Source organism: Prenolepis imparis, unplaced genomic scaffold (assembly GCF_030444845.1).
Source record: "Prenolepis imparis isolate NDT839.2.m4 unplaced genomic scaffold, iyPreImpa1.0 SCAF_377, whole genome shotgun sequence".
NCBI classification, from domain to species: domain Eukaryota; kingdom Metazoa; phylum Arthropoda; class Insecta; order Hymenoptera; family Formicidae; genus Prenolepis; species Prenolepis imparis.
The window spans coordinates 2,134-24,843 of NW_028141535.1; the positions used below are offsets into that span (position 1 = coordinate 2,134).

The 22,710-nt window shown below is 37.1% G+C and overlaps 1 non-coding gene across 1 annotated transcript; it reads right to left on the reverse strand.

Annotated features, from left to right (window-relative positions):
• Positions 1–22,286: 22,286 nt before the first annotated feature.
• Trnaa-agc (transfer RNA alanine (anticodon AGC)) lies at positions 22,287–22,362 on the reverse strand. Its single transcript has one exon. It is a non-coding gene; the product is annotated as a tRNA-Ala (tRNA).
• Between the last annotated feature and the right edge of the window lie 348 nt (positions 22,363–22,710).

Sequence of the window (22,710 nt, forward strand, 5' to 3'; positions counted from 1 at the left end):
ATTGAAAAATTAAATTAAATTAAAAAATTAAAAAATATAAAAGTAAAAAAATTAATAAAAAAATAATAAAAAGTAAATAAAATAAAAATATTAATATTAAAATTAAAAAAAAATTATAAAACTAGATTAAATTAAAATTGTTTGGTTGAAATTAAATTCATTTTTATTTTTACCAAAATTGAATTTTATTTGATATAAAATTGAATGGATTTGACATTACTTGAATTGGTTGTGACTTATATTATTGGACTGAAATTAATTGTGATTTGGATTATTAGATTGAAAATAAACTTGAATTTAAATTGGTTGTGAGTAGTTATGGATTTGAAATTATTATTGAATTGAAATTTGACTTGTGAATTGAAATTGGTTGTTACTTGGATTGTTGGACTGAAATTGATGATTTGAATTATTAGATTCAAATTTGATTGAGTTAAAATTAATTGTGATTTGGATTAGTGGATTAAAATTGATTGTGAGGCTTGGATTGTTGGATTAAAGTTTGACTTAAATTGAAATTGATTATGATTTGGATTGTTAAATTGAAATTGATTGTAATTTGGATTTTTATTAGATTAAAATTTGACTTAAATTAATATTAGTTTTGACTTGATTCAAATTAATTGTGATTTAAATTATTAAATTAAAATTAGCTTTTATTTAAATCGTTTTTACTTATATGTAGAATAAAGTAATTTTTACTTCAATTAAGATTAATTTTAATTTATTATTAGATTATTAAATTAAAATTAATTTTAATTAAATTATTAATTTGAAGTTAGTTTCGATTCAAATTAATTAATTAAAATTATGTTTTAATTTGAATTAATTTGATCAAAAAATAAACTTTAACTTTAATTGTAAATTAAAATTAATTTTAATTTGATTGAAATTACTTTCGAAATTACTTGATTTGAAGAGTTGGATTAAAATTAATTTTACTTTAAATTGTTGAATTAAAAATAATTTTTATTAAAATTATAATATGAATGTTTAAAATTACATTGGCTATGCGAGCCAAACGTGAATGTCAGTACGTATGCTTCCAATGAAATTAATTTTGAGACTTTTATTTGGGAATAAATCCATACTAGATTTTTTAATTCCCATATTACCCTCTAACCCCCCTACAGAATTATAGGCGAGAAAAATATAGATCCGAAAGTCGCTGAATCGGGAATCGAACGTCTTGGTGGTGTACCAAGCAAAATTCGTGCCTCGTGCACAATGAATTAAATTCCAACGAAAAAATTAATTTCATTGGAAGCATACGTACTGACATCCACGTTTGGCTCGCATAGCCAATGTAATTTTAAACATTCATATTTGATTTATAACGAGCGTTTATAAATTCACACGGTTTAAAATTATAAAATTAAAATTTTTTTTTTATTTTCAAATTAATATTAAATTAAATTAATTAAACTAATTTAATTAATTTTAAACTGAAATAAATAAAAATTGATAAAGTATTATTATAATAATTATTATTATTTAATTATTATTTATTGATACATAAATTAAAATTCATTTTAATTTGGAAATTGAAATTGGTTTTCTCTTAAATTAAAGTTGGCTCTAATTTGAACTAAAATTGACTTTGGCTTGATGTTGAATTGAAATTGACTTTGATTTAGATTATTTAATTATTCTATTAAACTAATAATTAATTATGCCTCGAAGAAAAGTAGTTCGAACTGCTGAAGAAGAAGAAGAATTCCAGTGTAATAAACGAGAAAGAAAAGCAAAATCTCAGATGCAAAGACGGAAAATGAAACAAATGATAACTAAAAAAGATTGTCAATCTTTATCAAATAGCAGTGAGATTTGTTCAAATATAGCGCAAACTTTAACAAGCTTCTCGAAAAATATAGTAATAGATCATGTTGTTTCACAATCAGTTAATTCATCTATGAAAGTACTATGTCTAACGAATAATGTTAATGTTAACGATGATACTGATATAATTAGAAATACTCACAATTCAACTACAGAAACTTTATTAAATAACAATATTACTTTCTCTATACCTAGCACATCAAATAGTACACACAATATAATTGATAAAAGTAAAGCTGCAAATCGTAATGAAAAAACTCGAGCTTTAAAAAAAGGATTTGTAGATATTAATACATCTTATACTACTCAACTACAAAATATCATAGAGTATTACATAGGAGAAATGAATATATGTTGTGAACATTGTGGTGCAAAACATTTTAATTCTGAAAAAGTAGCTAATAAGGGTAATTCATTTAACGATTGTTGCAGCCATGGTTCTGTTATGTTAGATTCTTTACCACAACCTCCGTATGAACTTTATGAATTATTTATTGGAAATCATCAAAAATCAAGTCATTTTTATAATCATATTCGTGGTTACAATAATACATTTTCATTCGCGTCATTTAATGCAAACTTAGCAGATTTTAGTGCGCAAAGACGTGTACCTTATTGTTTTAAAATTCAAGGACAAATTTATTATCAAATTAATACTGCGTTATATCCCTTATCTAACGAAATGCCAAGTTATGGTCAACTTTTTATCGTGGATAATAATGAAGCAACAGAATGTCGATTACATCGAAATTCGAATCTTGATAAAGAAATTTTACATTTAATAGATAATATAATGCGTACGAATAATGTTTTTGCACAATCTTACCGAATGATGCATGAAGAAATTGAAATGCAACAGCAAATAACTGAAAATAATAGTATACGTGAATTACAATTGGGATTTTTGACAAAAAAAGGTATTGATCGTGGCCGATACAATGTGCAAAGAGTAAATGAAGTTGCAGCTGTTTTTTCTACTACAGCAGATGGTGAAATTTCGGAAACTTATGTAACAATATATAATAAAAGTAATAAAACATTACAACAAGTCAGTACAATGAATCCAAATGTAGAACCATGGATTTATCCATTATTCTATCCATATGGTAATCAAGGATGGCATGATAATTTACAACGTAAGAATTGTAATAAACGAGTAAGTAGAGCTGCATATGTAAAATATCACATAGCTATACGTGATAATTTTAATATTTTTATTATGGGAAGACGATTATTTCAACAATGGCTTGTAGATAGTTATATAAAAATTGAAAAAGATCGAATTAATTATTGTAAACAGAATCAAAAACAATTACGAGCTGAGACTTATCAAGGATTAATTGATTATTTAGCAAACACCGCCAATAATAACAATGCTCATATTGGAAAAATGATTATACTTCCATCGACATTTGTGGGTTCACCGCGTAATATGTTGCAACATTATCAAGATGCAATGGCTATTGTTCGGAAATATGGAAAACCAGATATCTTGTTACTATGACTTGTAATCCAAATTGGCGCGAAATTAAAGAAAATTTACTTCCAAATCAACAACCTGCAGATAGGCCAGATATATGTGCTCGGGTATTTAATATAAAAAAGGATTATTTAATCGATATTATTGTTAGACAAAAATTTTTTGGTGAAGTTTTAACATATGTTTACGTAATAGAATTTCAAAAATGTGGATTACCACATATACATTTATTGATTACATTAAAACAGAATTGTAAGATATCAAATTCTGAAATAGTTGATAAATTTATTTCTGCAGAAATTCCTGATCCTAATGAAAATGAAAGTTTACATAATGTTGTAATGAAACATATGATTCATGGACCATGTGGAAATTGGTGTTTGATAAATGATAAATGTTCGAAACATTTTCTAAAACCATTTCGACTTGAGACGACTATGGATGAAGATGGTTACCCGCACTATCATCGAAGGAATAATGGATTGCTGTACGAAAGACCTGGACGATACGTTGTTGATAATCGATATGTTGTTCCATTTAATCCAACGCTTTTACTTTTATTCAATAGCCATATTAATGTTGAAATAGTTTCGAGTATACGGTCTGTTAAATATTTATATAAATATATTTATAAAGGTCATGATGCAGCATCTATAGTTATTGGAGAAAATATAGATAAAACTATAAATCATGATGAAATTCAAGATTTTATTGAAGCTCGGTATGTCGGGCCTGTGGAAGCATGTTGGCGCATTTTAAGTAAACCTTTGCAAGAAAAAAGTCACGCTATATTTCGTTTACCGGTTCATTTACCAAATGAACATAATGTAATAATTGATGATAATATTAATAATGATGCGATAAGATCTGCTATAGAACGAGTAACAATGTTGTTAGATTATTTTGAATTAAATGTTCGAGATGAAGAAGCAAAACAATATTTATACAGTGATATTCTATGTCATTATGTATTTAAAAAAATTAAAATTAATGGCAGAATTATTAATCGTTGGGAGAAACGTCAAAGATACTTTAATTGTATTGGTCGTATGTATTCTGTCAGCCCGTCTCAGATAGAATTGTTTCATTTACGTATACTTTTATTACATGTTAAAGGAGCTACAAGTTTTCAAGAATTAAGAACAGTTAATAACGAAATACATCAAACTTTCACTGCCGCATGTTTAGCATTAGGACTCATAGAAGATGATGAGGAATGGTATCGTGCAATGAATGAAGCAAAAATTTGGATGATGCCAAGACGACTTCGTAATTTATTTGTACGAATTTTGATTCATTGCCAACCAGTTCATTCAAAAAAGTTATGGGACAAGTTTAAAATAGATATGTCGGAAGATTATGCAAGACGATTTGGACCTATAATAGGAATAAAGAAAGTTTATAATTATATTACTAATGTGCTTCAAATGGAAAGTTCGAATATTGCTAATTTTCCTGAATTAGAACAAGAAATTATTGAACAAGAAATAAATAATGAAGAACAAATTGAGGAAGATACATCGATAGCTATGCAACAATATGAACAATTAAATATAGAGCAAAAAGAAATTGTTGATACTATTTTAGAAGCAACAATAACAAATAACAATAACAATAATTATTTTTATATCGATGGTCCAGGTGGTTCTGGTAAAACTTTCATTTATACAACCTTATATTACTTACTTAAAAATAGAGAAAAATAGTACGATGGCATTTACCGGTATTGCTGCAACATTACTTCCAAATGGAAGAACCAGAGAGAAACCTGAGAGCGGCCACCGCGATTTAGCGGACGCGTGTACTGATGCGTCCCCTGACAAAGTGGACATGAACTACGTCGTAACGCTCGGTAAAAAATATAGAATATGGTTCGAATCCGTGATATGGTTCATATCCGAACTACTCGGATAAGAACCGAGTTGAGAACCCAACAAATGAGTCAGACAAGGACCAACAATCCATTGCTCTGGCTTTGTCTCACCAACGATGCGCGAGTCTCGTGGACTCATGCGGCGGCAGGCACGAGGTTTCATGTGTAGCGTTTCCGTAATTCGGAAAACAGAATTTCATGACATTAATAAATAAATTAATTAACCTGACCTAATATGTACATATTTATTGAATTTGTTTTTAATAAAATTTTTAATTATTATATTATGCAGTACAATTTATTCTTTAAATATTTTAAGATTAGTAATTTAACTTACATATATGTATAAGAACTATTTTACATTTACAATAAACAGATTTGTTAATTTTTTAAATATATATATATATATATATATATATATATATTAAATTTATTTGAAGTACAAGGATTTAAAAAACTATAGATTTTAAAGCAACGTATTCAGTTTTTGATAAGCTATAGATATGAGCGTTGTATTTGTATGTAGGTGAAACAAAAGAAAAGCGCAACAGCGCTATATTTGGTAATCTTGATATCTCGACGATTCAGTCAGCGCGACGATCTGTACGAGTAACGTTCGGTTTTGCGAGATTTATATATTTTGTGATCTGTAAGATTTATATATTTTGCAACACGTATTGTGTTATCTGATACGATTAGTTCTAAATATCGCGTGTGTGTACGCGTGTATTTTTCTATTGTATCAATTTACTTTTTTTTTTCCTTTTACGTGTTGTTACGTGATTTCTTCTTTTATATATTTCTGATTTTTAAATTCTGTATTTTTTATTTCTTTTTGTAATTTCTTTTTACATCGCATAACGATATACAAATGTAAGGGATGGTTTAGGGAGGCTAGGTTAACCGGAAACGGAAATCCCTGGTGTCAGGATGATCAGGGAAAGGAGTGGTGAGCGTGACAGTGTCGAATCATGATAAACCGGTTAAAGCAATACGTGACTTATATTTGGTGTTACCGAGGTCGGACATTGAGTGCCGGTCGAGGTGCCGCGCGCAAACATGGCGGCTACAGAAGCTACTAGCGCCCACTACATACATACACGAGCGCCCTCTACTTCCGCTTATCAAGGCATAGCCTTACAGCTCGGCCAGCCTGACAAACACATTCGTCTCGAATGTTTTTACAAAAAGAAATAATTACTTATAATAAAATGCTTATAAACTAAAACGCACAATAAAATTAAACGGAAAATAAAATTCTCAAATATAAAACAAAAACTGATGCGAAATAAACATCTAACTATAAATATACCTTTATAAATTGCAAAACAAAATGCTTAAAGCATAATATGCTATACTAAAGACTGAATACGAGAAATATAAACAAATGTTTAACAAGTCCTAAGGATTATATAAATCGCCGACTAAACGGTATTAAGCCGGAAACGTAAAAATTAAATATAGGAACTGAAGAATGTAAAATTTTGCGAATTGCGACAATAGTAATTTAAAAGTAAAATCTTAAGACTAAATCACAATGTATCTTTGGTCGTAGTTTAATAACTAATGATATAAAAACCTTAAAATTAAGAGTATACAAAGGAAACGCATTTAAGTTATAAAACCGATAGGTTTTATCCAGGGTTTGATACGATCCGGGGACAATATCGAGTTGTACGGTTTGGCCGTAATATTAAAACCTGGAATGTCTTGAATGACATATCTATTTTTATTTAAAGCTTTGGTCACCATATATGGACCTTTGTACTTTGGTTTGAGCTTTTTTTCTTCATCAGGTTTGATAGCTGAATCTTTTATTAACACGTAGTCTCCTTCTTTATACTGAGAAGGCTTTTTGTGTCTTTTGTCATAATACAACTTGTTGTAGTCTTTAATCTTATTAGTAGATTCAACGGCTAAATCACGACTAGAATCGCGAATATTTTCTAAATCAAATTCGACTTTGGCAACGTTATCAAGAAATTTGACTAGATCAGAATCTAAATGTTTACCTTGGTCTACACCAAAAAGAATTTTAGTAGGAGAGGCTCTCAACGACGAATGATGGGTATTATTTATAACGTATTGGACTTGAGACAAGTATTTGTCCCAATCGGACTGCTCCTCGACGATTTTACTAAGGGAAGATTTAATAAATCTGTTGATACGTTCAACGAGCCCATTAGCCCAAGGGGCCGCTACCGCCACCAAACGGTGTGTAACTTTATAATCGTTTAAAAAGTTAGCAAATTCCTGGGAGGTAAAAGCAGTGCCTCGATCTGAGATCAGCTTTGCAGGACTGATAATATTTTTGAAGAGAACGGATAAATGCTTGATCACTTCTTTAGAAGTGGTAGACTTTACTAGGAAAAGCCATGTAAATCTTGAAAAGGCATCTATCACAACCAAAACATGTTTAAAGTCATTACTAGAAACTTTAAGGGGACCTATATGGTCAACATGTATAATTTCCATAGGGGAAATAGGAGTATCAGTAATTTGCATTTCACCTTCACGGGAGTTTACCGTCGAATTTGCCATTAGGCACGTTATACAATTATCTATATAACTTTTAACTTTTTTTCGCAAGGTAGGGAACCAGTAGTTAGCGCCGATTCCTTGAATCGTTTTCTCGTCACCGCAATGAGCCATCTCGTCATGGTATGTTCGAATAATGTTGACGACCATGGCTTCAGGAACCACGAAACGGGGCTTATCTATTCCCTTTCTGAAAACAAGGCCTTCGATAAGTTCGAATTTTTCATGATCTTCAAATTCAAGATCCTTAGCTATTGATTTTATTTTAGGATCTTGCAATTGTCTGTATTGCAATTCCTTTTCAAGAGGAAAGGTCTCTACATAATTAACAGCGCGGCTGAGAGCATCGACATGCGCCATTTTTCTACCGTCGCGATGAATAATTTTGAAAGTGTAATTTTGCAGTTTAAGAATCCATCGAGCTATGCGCGGATTAATATTGGCTTTATTCACTGCATGAACTAAAGCATGACAATCTGTGATTATGGTAAAGTATAAACCATATAAATAGACATGGAACCTTTCGATTGTTTTCACTACCGCGAGCATTTCTAGCTCAAAGCTATGGTATTTGGCTTCTGCCTGATTAGTAGCTTGACTATAGTATGCTACTGGGGTCCATTGCCCTGATTTTTGCTTCTGCAACAAAATACCTGCAATTGCCACCGCGCTAGCATCTGTGTGAATTTCAGTTACCAAAAATGGATTATAAACTATTAGAATCGGGTATGACGTAAGCTTTTCTTTAAGTGATTCAAAAGCTATTTGGCAATTTTCATCAAATCTAAATAGAGTAGATTTACATAATAGGCACTGTAAGGGTCTAGCAATTGAAGCGTAATTTTTAATGAATTTCCTGAAATAATTTGTTAAACCAAGAAATCTTTGAACGTCTATGATTTTTTTAGGTAAAGGAAAATTTCTAACTGCCTCAACATGGCGAGAACTAAGTGTAATGCCATCGGCGGAAACAATGTATCCCAAATATTCAATCCTTGTTTTCAGAAAAAGGCATTTACTGAGATTTAATTGAAGATTGTGTCTCTTTAGTTGAAGCAAAACGGATTTAAGTACATCTAAATTTTCTTCAATAGAGGAAGACGGTATGAGGATGTCGTCTATGTAAACTAATACTTTATCCTCTCTTATCAAAGGCTGAAGTATTTGCACTAATCGTTTCTGGAATTCGGCTGGAGCCTCACAGAAACCAAAAGGCAATCTATTAAATTCAAATTGCCCATCCGGGGTGGCAAAAGAGAAATACTTGGTGGCCTCTGGATGCAATTTAATATTATAAAATCCGTCTTTTAGATCCAAAAGAGTGAAGATCCATTTATCATTTAATCGCGAGAGACAATCCTCGATTAACGGGAAAGGATATTTTTGCTTGATAGTTCTGCTATTTAGTGGTCGCAGGTCCACGCATAACCGCATAGAACCATTTTTCTTTTTAACGGGTACTACTCTGGCACAGTACGGCGATGAACTATACTTAATGATATCGCGCGCAAGAAGGTCGTCTGTGATCTCTCTTATTTTAATTCGCTCGGACCATGCAAATCTTCTAGGAGCATAAGCGTAAACAGACTCGTCTTTTAAAGCGATTTTTACTAAATAATCATCGATAATTGGTTCTACTGATGCATTTTCCACTTCTCGAAATGTTGAAATTAGACTTTGATCAACTGAGGCATCAAAATCTGTTTTAATTTCTGAAAATAAATTTTCAAGACTACCAGCAGAATCATTGACGACTTCGGTCAACGCGATTTCAGAGAATAACTGAATTCTGTTTTTTGTTTCGTTTTTATTTAATTTAAGAGAAACGGAAATCTCATGTCGAGAAAGAAAATCACGACCAATAATAACGTCTGCTGTCGTCAAATTATTTTTTAAAACGTGTAAATCAATTGACGCTACAATGTTAGACAAAGCCTCTAATACTATATAAGTGGAAAAAACACCAGAAATATCGATAGGATGATTGTTCAAAGCCTTATAGATTTAGATTAGAAACGTTTATTGCTGCCCCACTTGAGGATTACAAGGCGCTTTTTCACTTAAGGAGCGGTCCCAAACCTTTACACAATCTTTACTTCCACTTATAATCTATCCTTAACCTATGACTTAGCCTATACAATATACAAAAAACAAAACGCCACGCAACTCCGCCATTACTCTCGCCCTATCTCTTCGCACAATTTACCTCTCTTTCATCTCTCTCTTTACGCTCTAACTACCCCTCCCCACACACTCTCACCCTCCCCCTCCTATCTTACGCAATCTTATTACTAGCTTACTCTAATGTTGGACCTCCGCTTCCGGCTACTTCCGCCTTCCCTCCTCCACTTTCTCTCTCTCTCTCTCTCTCTCCCTCTCTCTCTCTCTCTCTCACTCTCTCCCTCTCCCCCTCTCCCCTCACCGCCTTCCCCGCCCCCTCTCGCTTCCTCCAACAGTCTTACCCACACTTCCCCTTCCCCTTCCTCCCCCAGTACCACCCTCACCATTTCCTGCCAGCTTTCCCCCCTTCCCCATTCCATACATTCCTCCCATACATGTTCCCATGTCTCCACCCCTCCCCCACATATCCTACACCTCCTTTCCTCCTCCTTCTCCCAATATCTGTTTCCCCTCATCCCATTCCCCAATCTGTACTTCGCCATCTTCTGCCACCTTCCTTCCGTCCATCCTTTCCTCAGATACTTCGGTACTCCCTCCCCCTTTACCTGCTTGTACCATTTATTATATACCGAATTCTCTATCTTTTCCCCTCTCTCCTCCCTCTGTCCTTTCTTTTCCCATTCCTCAACCTCCTCCCATCTAAATTCCCCTCTTTCCCTTCTTTCCTCCACCTCCCTTAAATTCATCCCTTTACCCTCAAAAAACTCCTTTCTTTCTTTCTCCCACTCTGACATTTCCCCTCCCTTTTTAGCCCTCTCCTTAATTTCCTCTAAACATATTCTCGCCAACCCCCCTCCCTTACCCTCCTCCAACCTCTTCTCATATCCCCACGCTCTTCTTCCCATCCTTGATCTTAACTTTTCCCTTTGGAGCTCCTTCCTTATCATATACCCCGGCGTTCCCCAATCCGCTCCTAACAACCATCTCATATATCTTTCCTGCACCCATTCCAATCCCTCTCTCTCCTTCCACCCCCATATCTCAACCCCATACCCTAAAACCGTCCACACTAACGCATCGAAAAGCCATATTCTCCTCCCCCAATTACCCCCAAATCTCCTCTTTCCTATCCCCCATACTTGCCCCAATACTGCTGCCCCCCTCCTCCTCCTCTCCCACACCTGTCCATCCTGCCCCCCATTCCTTTGTACTACATAGCCTAAATACTTGTACTCCTTTACCTCCTCCAACTTCTTTCTCTTCCAATACCAACTAGCTTTCTTCAGCCTCCCTCCCCCCTTCCTGCACCTCATCACCTTCGACTTGCTCTCATTCAACTCCAACCCCTTCCCCTCCAAATATCTACCTAATCTTTCCATCATACACCTCATTCCCCCCTCATCCTCTGCCATCATCACCACATCATCCGCGTACGCTAGCGTGTATATCCTATCCTCTCCCAACCTCACTCCTCCCCATCTTCCTTTCCTCATCTCCTCCTCCAAGTCCGCCATCATCATATTAAACAGCAGCGGACTCAGAGGACACCCCTGCCTCACTCCCCTCCCTGTCCAGAACTTTTCTCCCCTCTCTTCCCCTATTCTAACCCTGAATCCTATCTCCCCTACTAACTCCTCACATCTCCTTACCATCCCTTCCTTCACCCCCCTCCCTCTCAACGCCGCTATTAATTTCACCCTGTCCACCGAATCAAACGCCGCCCTCAGGTCCACAAAAAATAGTACCATTTGTCTTCCTTTCCTGCTTATCTGTCTATTTATCAAATAGTTTAAAACGTAAATATTATCTACTGTCCCCATCCCTCTCCTGAACCCCGTTTGATTCGGTGGCACCATCCCTCCTTCCTCCACTTCGCCCCTCAGCCTCTCTGCTAACACCGTCGCATACACTTTGTATAACGACGGCGCCAGCGTTACTCCCCTGTAATCTGAGACCTCCCTTCCCTCTCCTCTTTTCAAAATTGGTATCACCAACCCCTCACACCATTCTCTAATCCACCCTTCCCCCTTCCATATCCTATTACATAATTCCCACACCCACTCTTCTAGCCCCTCTCCGCCATATTTCCACACTTCTCCTGGTATTCCATCCACCCCCACCGCCTTCCCATCTTTTATCCTTCCTATCGCCCTCCTAATTTCTCCCCTCTCTATCTGATCTTCCTGATCTTCCACCTTCTCCCTTATCCTCCTGCTTCCTCCCAACACCACTCTTGACTCCACCCCCCCTAATAAATCCCTAAAATAACTGTTCCATTCTTCCATCTCAATCCCTTCTCCCCCCTCCTTTCCCCCTTCTCCTCTCTTTCCTAATTACCTCCCATACCTGCCCCTCCGTCCTCGCTTCCACTGCCCTCCTAGTCCATTCTTCATTCTCCTCCTCTTTCTTCTTCCTACATAATCCCTTGTACTCCTTCTTTCTTCTCTTATATTCCTTTCCCTCCCCCCCTTTTCTCTTCCATCTTTTCAACTCCTTTGCCACCACTCCCTTATCTTTTCTGCACTCCTCATCAAACCACCCTCCCCTTTTTCTTCTCTCCTCCCTACTTTCCCCCCATTTCCCTTACTTAGCACTTCCTGTATTTTTCTTTCCATCCTCCCCCACTCCATCTCTACCCCTCTCTCTTCTTGTTCATCTCCCTGCCTCTCCCCTATCACTCCTAACCTCTCCCTGAATTCCTTCTTCCCCTCTCCCGACCAGTTCCACCTCTTTTCCCTCTTTTTTACCTTCTTCTCCAATCCTCCTCTTTCCCCTCTGATCCTTACCGCTACCGGCATGTGGTCCGAGTCAATCCTATCTCCTATCTCTACCCTCATAATTTCCTCCCTCACCTCCTCCTTCACAATCACATAATCAATGACTGATCTCCCATTCGGCCCCATGTACGTCCAGCTCCCCTCATCATCTCCTGCTACCCCTCCATTCACAATTGCCCACCCTATCTCCTCTAATCTTCTCACTAACAATTTCCCTTCCCCATTCACCTTTGCATCCTTCAACCTTCTTTCCTTTCCCTCCTCTTCTCCCTCCTCCCCTAACCTTACCCTTCCCCCAATTCTCCTGTTCTAGCATTAAAATCCCCCCCTATTATCGTTCTAATCCCACCTCCCTCCTCCTCCGTCCACTCACTCATCTCTCCTAATTTCTCTTCTAAATCCCCATTTACGTACACACCCACCAATCTCCATCTCTCCCCCTTTTTCCTTATCATCACCTCCATCATTCCTTCCTTATCCGCCCCACCCTTTTCTTCTATTCCTAACCCTTTTCTTACCCCTACTACTATTCCCCCCATTGCCCTTCCTTTCCTATTTTTCTTCCTCGCATATTGCACCTCCCACTTAAATCCCACAGGTAACCTCCCTCTTATCTTCTCCCACCCTTTTTCATCTACCCATGTTTCTAACAAGAACATTACGTCCCATTCCCTTATCGCTTCCCAGAATTCCGCATCCTTATTCTTTAGCCCCGCTACATTCCAGAATGCCACTTTCCATCCTTCCTCCCTTCCCTCTTCTTCGCTCTTACTTTCTTCCCCTACTCTCCCCACCTCTCCATCTCTCCCTACCCCTCTCTCTCTCTACCTTTTCCCCTTTCCACCTTCCTTCTCCTACTCATTCTTTCCCTTCCTTTTTTGCCTCCTGTACTATTTCAACCTCCCTTTCCCCCTCGTCCCCTCCCCTCCTTTCTACCCCCTTCCCTTCTTCCCCCCCTTCCTCCTTCAGCTCCTCTCTCACCTCATCCCACCTCCACCACTTACCCCTCATCCATATTCTTCCATATCGTACTCACGCCCTCCCTCCCTCTCTTTCTTCCCCCCTAGCGATCTCTCCTAATCTCCACATCATCCTTCTTTCTTTCCACGTAAGATCTTCCTCAATCCTCTCCTCTCTCCCCCTCAATCTTCTTTTCTTCTCCATTATTTCCCTCTTAACCTCCATATTTCCTACCCTTACCAACGCCATACTAGTCCCATCTCTTCTTCCTTCCCCTATTTTCCTCACCTCCCCCACCGGCCCCTCTACCCCTATCTCTTTTAATATTCTCTCCACTTCCCCTTTTACTCCTCCTTCCCCACCCTTTATACCTTTTACTATAATGTTCCCTCTCCTTTCCTCCCTTTCCTTCCTCTCCCACCTCCATTCCATCATATTAATCCTACCTTTCATCTCACCCATCTCCTCTCCCTTTCCCTCCCCCCTCCTCTCCCCCCTCTTCCTCAGCTCCAATTCCTCCACTTTCATCCCTAATTCTAAAATCCTCCCCTCCAACCCCTCCTTCTCTCTCCCCCACCTTCTCTCCTTCTCCTCCATTTCTTTCTTCAGCTCCCTTATCTCCTCTCTTATTTCTTCCTGTCCTCTTATTCCCTCCTTAATCTCCTCTTTAATTTCTCTTCTTATCTCTCTCATCTCTCTGATTATTTCCTCCTTCCATTCCCTCCCCATCTCTCTTATGCTCTCCCCCATCACTCCTGCCTCCTCTCTCCTTCCTGTCTCTGGCGATCTTATCACCTTTTTACTTTTCCTAAATAGCCACTGTATGTCCCCTTTCTCCTCCATCTCTTTTCTCAATCCTATATCCTCTAATTCATCCCTTTTCCTTTTTAAAACCTCTTCCGGCGTCCCCGTGCTACCCCTTCTCTCCCTCTTCTCAACATTCTTTATTCTTTGCACCTCATCCATTTCCCTTCTATACTTCTCTTACTCTATGTCTAGTGACTTTTCTCGCGCCACCTACCTTTTTCTCTTTCCCTATACCTACTACACCTGCTCCAATCTCTCTACACCTGTTCTCACCTATCTCCCTAATTGCTGACTCACTCCACCTGCACCACTTTACTCTCTTCTCACCGCTCTTTTCCCTTCTCTACCAACTCGCCTGCAATCCCCCGGCATGCACTCACTCCAGACTCTCACTGACTCACTCTCTCTCACCTCTTCTCCTCCTCCTACCTCTAATAACCACTCAAAAAACACACTCTCTGACAGCACTCCAACCTTCTATCACGCAACCGGAAACGGAAGTCCATTCAAAGCCTTATATAAATGACTAGATCTTTTGAGAGAAATCGAAGACGAGTTAAAAAGTTCTTTAAAAGCAGAAAAACTAATGAAAGAAATCGGACTACCAGTGTCGATTAAAGCGGCCAATTTACAAGAAATATCGTTAATATTTAAAATATTTACAATGGAATCGTCTGTAACGATTTTCCTACCAGTATCGGTGTGCACGCACGCAATCAGATGATCAGATGAATTCTCCGTAGACCTTTCTACTGCGGCAATAGGAGCGGGTTGAGACGGCTGCATCACCTTTTGACCTTGGTCCCTCCTCTCTAATTTAGGACAGTCAGTCCTGGTGTGGTTCTTACTGTGGCAATACACACAGTTTGTCAAACCAAAGATGTCAGACATTCAGCCTAGGGAAATTAATCAGCAATCGAAGATTTCCAAGGGTGATACATACTGTGTGTATTGCCACAGGAAACGGGAATTCGAGTCCTTGGATTTCTCGAATTTATTGGACGACTGGAATTTCCTAAGAGAATCACCACACGAGGCAGTGATGTGCTGCATTTCTCTGAGAAATTGATTCAACGAGTCCACTCGTAGAGAGGCTGCAACACTTTTAATGGAAATATTATTGACTCCATTAATTAAAAGTTGAATGGCATCAGGATCTTCCAATTTAAGGCATCGCATTAGGGCCAGTTTGTCCATAGCGTAGTCCTGGAAGGATTCCGTAGCAAAATTCCACCTTCTAGCTTCAATTCTCTGCATCGCCACATTGAAGAGTACCTTTCTTTTGAAGCGATCTAAAATTGCACTTTTAAAACAGAACCAGGAACGGTTAATGTCACCTGAGCTCAAGTCTAGCCATCGAGGTGCTGTTTTGTCCAGCTTGGACGTAGTTGCAGACAGCATAACGACGTGAGGCAAGTTATGTATCTCTGCCACACTTTCAACCTTCTCGATCCACCATTCAATATCTTCGTCCTCTGTGCCGCCAAAGGAAGGAATCTGGGACATCAAAAATTTCACTGAGTGTCCTGTTGACGCCGAAGCAACTTCTGTAAAACGAGAATTGTTAGCGAAGCGTTGCTCTTGGGAATGTGGCTGAAAGATTTCTTCTCTTGACTGGGTTCTATCTTGCGGAGGACTTCGATTTATGGAAAGAGATGTGAATAGCTGCTGCATCATTTGCTGTTGCTGTAACATCTGTTCTTTATGCATTTTTATTTGCTCAGACACAAGCGAACAGAGTTGTGGTAGAGAATTGTCCATAGAAAAATTATTTCCTCTATGTGCAGGAAAATCTTGTTCAGGTAAAGTAAAATTGGTACTACCTGAAGCAGAAGATTCTGGACGAGCCGGTTCCCCGATAGCTTCCTGAGGAATGTCCTGCTGAGGCTCAAGTAATGGGGGCCCATTTCTCTCAAGTTGATCCAGTAACAAATCAATGCATTGCGTGCGATTTCCTGGAATATTAGATAATCCATAGCTACGGGCTTCTTCTTGAAGTTCCGAAAGGCTTAATTTGGCGAAACGATCTTGCGGTAACATCTTCAATGATGAGACGCAAGAACACTTGAAGAAAAGTCAAATCACTATGTGAATAACGACGACAAAAACTATAAGAAATAGCAGAAGCGTAAAACGACAAATACGACAAGAGCGATAAAACGACAATTTGTTATTTTTAGCAATTCGCGCGCGCACTTTTCCGATTTCCCGCGTTTACCCTCCTTTGTCTCTTTGTCCTTTATGTTACGGTTAGCAACAAGTAGAAATGGCTGCCTTCTGCGCCACGTGCCCGGCACATGTCCAATATGGCAGTCAATTGTAACGGCTAACGTCCCGCACCGTAATTGCAATGGGACAGCCACCAACGCAACTTCACCACGAACAAATGGCACAGAAATGAAAACAGTCCCGACTTTAATCAATGGGCACTGAATAATGTCCGCGATTTCGCGCAGAATGATCGAAATCAATGCAGACGTGTCTTGAGACGACGAACGACGCACTTTCTTGCAACGTGAAAAACAATAATGACGTCGTTTGAACACCGCGATAAAATAGTCACAGACGCACTGCGAAAAACAGTCGTCGACGCGGCCACACAATAAAACAGCTACCGACGCGGAAAACGCGGAAAACGGCAACTGACGCGCGACCGTGGGAAACGATGACTGACACAGCTTTCTACGTCAATTGCAACTAACGCGATAACGATGGACTCAACACCGTTAAGGGACGCGATAAAACAGTCACTGTCGCTATAAATGCGACAGAAAGCGACCATAGACGCGATGACGACGCGAAATTCAGACGCACACGCATACGACCGACTGATGCAATCTCCGCGTACAAAAAAAACGATTCGAGCACTCACGCAAAATGGTTAGGATTAACGAGATTATCCCACTTCTGAGCTGTAAGGGGTGGTTTAGGGAGGCTAGGTTAACCGGAAACGGAAATCCCTGGTGTCAGGATGATCAGGGAAAGGAGTGTTGAGCGTGACAGTGTCGAATCAAGATAAACCGGTTAAAGCAATACGTGACTTATATTTGGTGTTAACAGTACCGAGGTTAGGTTAGGTCGGACATTGAGTGCCGGTCGAGGTGCTGCGCGCAAACATGGCGGCTACAGAAGCTACTAGCGTCCACTACATACATACACGAGCGCCCTCTACTTCCGCTTATCAAGGCATAGCCTTACACAAATATGTCGAGTCAGTGTCCCGTGGCAGATTACAGTAGATGTATAAAGACTGCAAGAATGGAAAATCGCATGGGAAACGGCTTTTTAGATTCCCAATGCAAAAAGACGTAAGATGTAATATATGGATACGCAATACAGGTAAGTGCAATAACTATACATAATGTTTTAATTATATTTCTTATTAATTATATGGCTCACACTATACGCTACGAAGCGGAGGATAGGACGTAGCAGATCCACACAAGAATTTAACAGGAATCGCGTTACGTAAAACAAGATTATATTTCACAATAAAAAACGTATTAATAATTAACAGAGAACTTTTACAATAGTTTTCAAGAAAACCGCGAGCGACGGTCAATCGTACGAACAAGCAATCCGTAACTTTCGATAAACGATCGATACTAATCTTTCTTCTCAACAGCAGAGAACTGATTGTGAGCCGGCGTGCGCGATTGCGGGAGAACTTTTATATCCTCGATTTTCGCAAACGTTCAGGGTATCGATTATGTAACTTTTCTTTAGAGTAAAAACGTGAAAAGTGAAAATTTATCAGTGATTTCGCCAATCACGCAGGCATATCCGAATCATATTTTCACGATTTGAGAAATCCGATTTATCATTTCTTTTTTTGCTCTGCTTTTTAATGCATTTTTTATTTAGCGATACAAGAATGCAAGTGTCATTCTATCTTAATTTTCCATTGGATATCAAACAAAGATAGAATATGATGTGTTAACGAAAGTCAACATATCTCATTCTATCTTTGTTTGATATCCAGTAGAAAATAAAGATAGAATGACGTTTGCGTTAATTTGTTATGTTAAAATAAAATGTATGAGAAATTTTCATCGAAAGTTTTCATGCGCCTTATGTACTGTGTACGCGGATAAGTTTAACAAATAGTATGCGTGGTGCCGTGAAAAAGGTGGCGGGTTAGAATGCTGCATATTGCGCGTTCAAATCCTACTTTTTCCAATTTTTTCTTTTTACATAAAATTTAACAAAATGTCTATTTCACATTAAATCAACGCATATGGAATAAAAAATTATTTTATTATTAAATTTACGCACGCATACTATTTGTCATATCCGCGTGCTTGGTACAGAAGCCGCACGAAAACTTGATGAAAATTTCTCATACATTTAACTTTAACACAACAAATTTAGTTTAATATTTCTGTTACAGGAAATACTAATTTGCATAAACTGTCTGCCAACATTTTAAGAAAAATGGGCTTGTGTGAAGACCATTTCCCTGTCACGTCATTTACCAATGAGACAAAAACACGATTAATACGAGATACTGTACCAGTTGCATATAACAACGCTGGCTCATCCGAAAACGAACACAGTATTGAAGTAGAAGGAATGCAAATCCAAATGCAATGTCCTAACGATGGAAACATAGTATTAGAAGAACGAATGCCTTTATATGAACAAAATATTGAAGTGGAAGAAATGCAAAGACGTTCTACAACAGTACCTAACAATGAAAATAACATATTAGAAGAGTGTACTCTAAGGACATACAGACCTGCAATTTTAAATTTTGAAATGTCTGCGGAAGAGGAAGACGTAATGGAATGGGTGCATTTGGAGCCTCCTAAACATCAAAACGTGAAATGCAATGATAATAGCACTCAAAAAAATAATCCAAAAACAAAAATCAAAGCATTGAGAATGGAGAATTTAAATTTACGTCTAAAAATAAGGCGCTTAAAATATCAGTTGCGATGTATGGCACAAACGTGTAAGTGTAAAGAATCAAACCAGAAAAAACAGAAGAAAGAAAAAGTAAAGAATTTAATAAATGAACAAAAAATACATCCGGTAGCAAAAACCATGATACATTTACAACTGCATACGCCACGTACGCGATACACTGAGGAAGAGAAAATGCTTTCCAAGCAATTATATTATTATTCAGCATCAGCATTTTGCCGTTTAAAGAAAGCAGGTTGCAATTTTCCTGGACAGAGAACAGTTAGAAGATGGGTAGAAGAATACAATATAAAACCAGGATTTTGTGATGTTATATTTAAAAAATTAAAAGAAAAAATTGCACAAATCCCTGAAGAAGAAAAAATATGTGCCTTGAAATGGGATAAGATGTCCATAAAAAGTTATGAAGAATATTCTTCGAAATTGGATGAGATAGAAGGTCTCGTTGATTTAGGACCTCTGGGCAGAAAAGCAGAAAGAACCAAGTGCGTCTTTGTCTTTTGCCTTGATAGTTTGAATGCACGTCATCCATGGCGACAACCATTAGCGTATTTTCTCCCAGGCAAATGTATGAAATCACATGAAATAATTCATTTAGTTGAGATGTGCCTAGATAAATTGAATGAAACGGGTGCTGATGTGAAACTCTTAACATGTGATCAAGGTACAAATAATCAAGCCACTTATAATCAACTAGGCGTAGATGAACAAAGACCGTATTTTATGTACAATAATAAAAAATATTATGTTTCATATGATTTTCCGCATTTGGTCAAAAGATTAGCGAGTTTCTTTAGAACGCATGACAAGTTATATTGTAAAGGAGAAATAATTGCATCATATTCTGATTTTGTAAAGACCTGGTGCATCGATAATGCGACAAAAGGAGGCTCAAATTTGTTATCCCATATTACACAGGCACACATTCGTCCGAATTGTTTTGAAGCGATGAATGTAAAAAGAGCGTTTCGATTATTCAGCCATAGATTTGCAGCTGCAATAAAATTAGCTGGTGACGAAAAAGAATTAAATTCAAATACATGGAAAGCAACAGCTGATTTTGCAGAGTATATGAACAACGTAATTGATGCCTGCAATTCGTATAGTCTTAAGGTCATATTCGGTGGAAAACGGCCATTATCAACAAAAAATCCTGATATTGAAAATCTATTATTAAACTTTGTGCAATGGTCTTCAGGATGGTCAGGAAGTTTCCGGACAAAATAAATAAAGTTCCTTGCTTTAAAGGTTTTGTCATTACAACACAAGCAATACTTGAACTGTATAAGGAACTTGCAAATAAAAATGAAGAATTTGAACTTGCAACAGGCTTATGTAACCAAGATTCAGTAGAACATTTTTTTTCAAAAATTCGGCAACGCGGAGAATTTAATCCTAATCCAACAGCAAGAATGGTCCGACTCATTCAGACATATAATTTCAACAGGTTATATTCAAACAAGTGATAAAGGCAATGTGCAATGTCCTGAAAGTGAGGCTCTCATTAATAAACCAAATCAGCTGGTTAAAACGGTTGAAAATTGTATGAATAAAAATAATATTGCTATTATTGATGATGATAACGATGATGTTGATAATACCGCGGTAACAGAATTTTTTGAAAAACATGCAGACATGCTCGAAGAATGTGATGTAGACACGAATAATGTAAGTATGCTTAGTAATTATGACGAAAATGCGATAACATATTTTACAGGATATGTGGCACGACGATGTTTCGAAAGGAATAATTGTCAAAACTGTCGTGCAACAATGTTGAAAACGCCAATGGAAGATGCGACGCCAAATGAAAAATACATCGAATATCGTGAATATCCCAATGAAGATGAGGATGCTCCGACAGTTACGAAATTAGTTCGACCAACAAGCCTCTTTACAGATGTAATCAAAACACAATTGATGAGCTTTAATCAGATATGGCAACATAATTGGGCATCTACACAGGTCCTTGAGAAGATTGCAAATAAAGATATATATGCAACGAATGAAACGCACCTTGGATGGTTTGATACGAATGATAAGTGTTACAATCATCACATACAAGCGTTAAAATTTTTATTAACTGTTAAAATATATTCGCGTACACGATATAATAATTGTGCTGCGAAGAAAATCAATGCATTTAATATAATAGAAAAGTAAAAAACTTATCAAATAAACAAAGTTTTGTAATAGATTAAAGAGTAGCCAAAAAAATAACAAAACGTATTAACTTATATATTTTAACTTACACAAAAGTATGAAAGCCTTTCATTATTTTTATATTATTATCTAAAAATTGATCATTGTGCAAATAATTTTTGCAATTATTACTTCATATAGTAAGGAAAAAATATTTTACATTTACTCGCGGCATATAATGCGGAACGGAGTAAAACGATCGCGGCTCTTCGAACGGTACGATCTGACTTATTTACATTTATACTCGCGGCATTTAATGCAGAACGAGTAGAACGATCGCGGCTCTTCGAACGGTACGATCTGACTTATTTATTTACATTTATACTCGCGGCATTTAATGCGGAACGAGTAGAACGATCGCGGCTCTTCGAGCGGTACGATAAAAGATTGATTGCAACTTGCTCAATGAAATTTATGAGAAATATAATAGTGTGCATAATAAATAAAAATTCGCGGCCTTATATGGCGGATCGAATAAGGAAGACAATTAACTCGGAATTTTTTAAAATAAAAACATAATTTTTTACCTTTTTTATATATTTATTAAAGATGCAAGATATACATATTTACATTTTTTATTAATAAATATTATACGAGTTTAGAATAATCGACCCAACTAGCTTGAAAATGATTTCTTAACATTCACAACGTTTCGACCATGTGGTTGTGGTCCTTTTACGAAGAAATATACTGAAATTTTACATATATAAGATCCCCTCTGTCCCCCCTAAAGAAATGTGGGCGAGAAAAATATAGATCCGAAAGTCGCTGAATCGGGAATCGAACCCGAGACCTTTCGCTTGCTAGGCGACTGCTCTCACCATCTGAGCTATTCAGACCCTTCGACTCTATATTTTTCTCTGCCTTGATAAACAACTATTTGTAAATCACGCCTTTTTTCCGCCGGCGTGAATTAAACACTAAGAATATAAAGGCTCGATATATAATAGATGTGTATACTCCATATCTAGGTCCAGGAGTGTGTCAAAATCTTGATTAATTATTCAAGTCGCTAGTAAATAAATAATACGAGTTTAGAATAATCGACCCAACTAGCTTGAAAATGATTTCTTAACATTCACAACGTTTCGACCATGTGGTTGTGGTCCTTTTATGAAGGAATATACTGAAATTTTACATATATAAGATCCCCTCTGTCCCCCCTAAAGAAATGTGGGCGAGAAAAA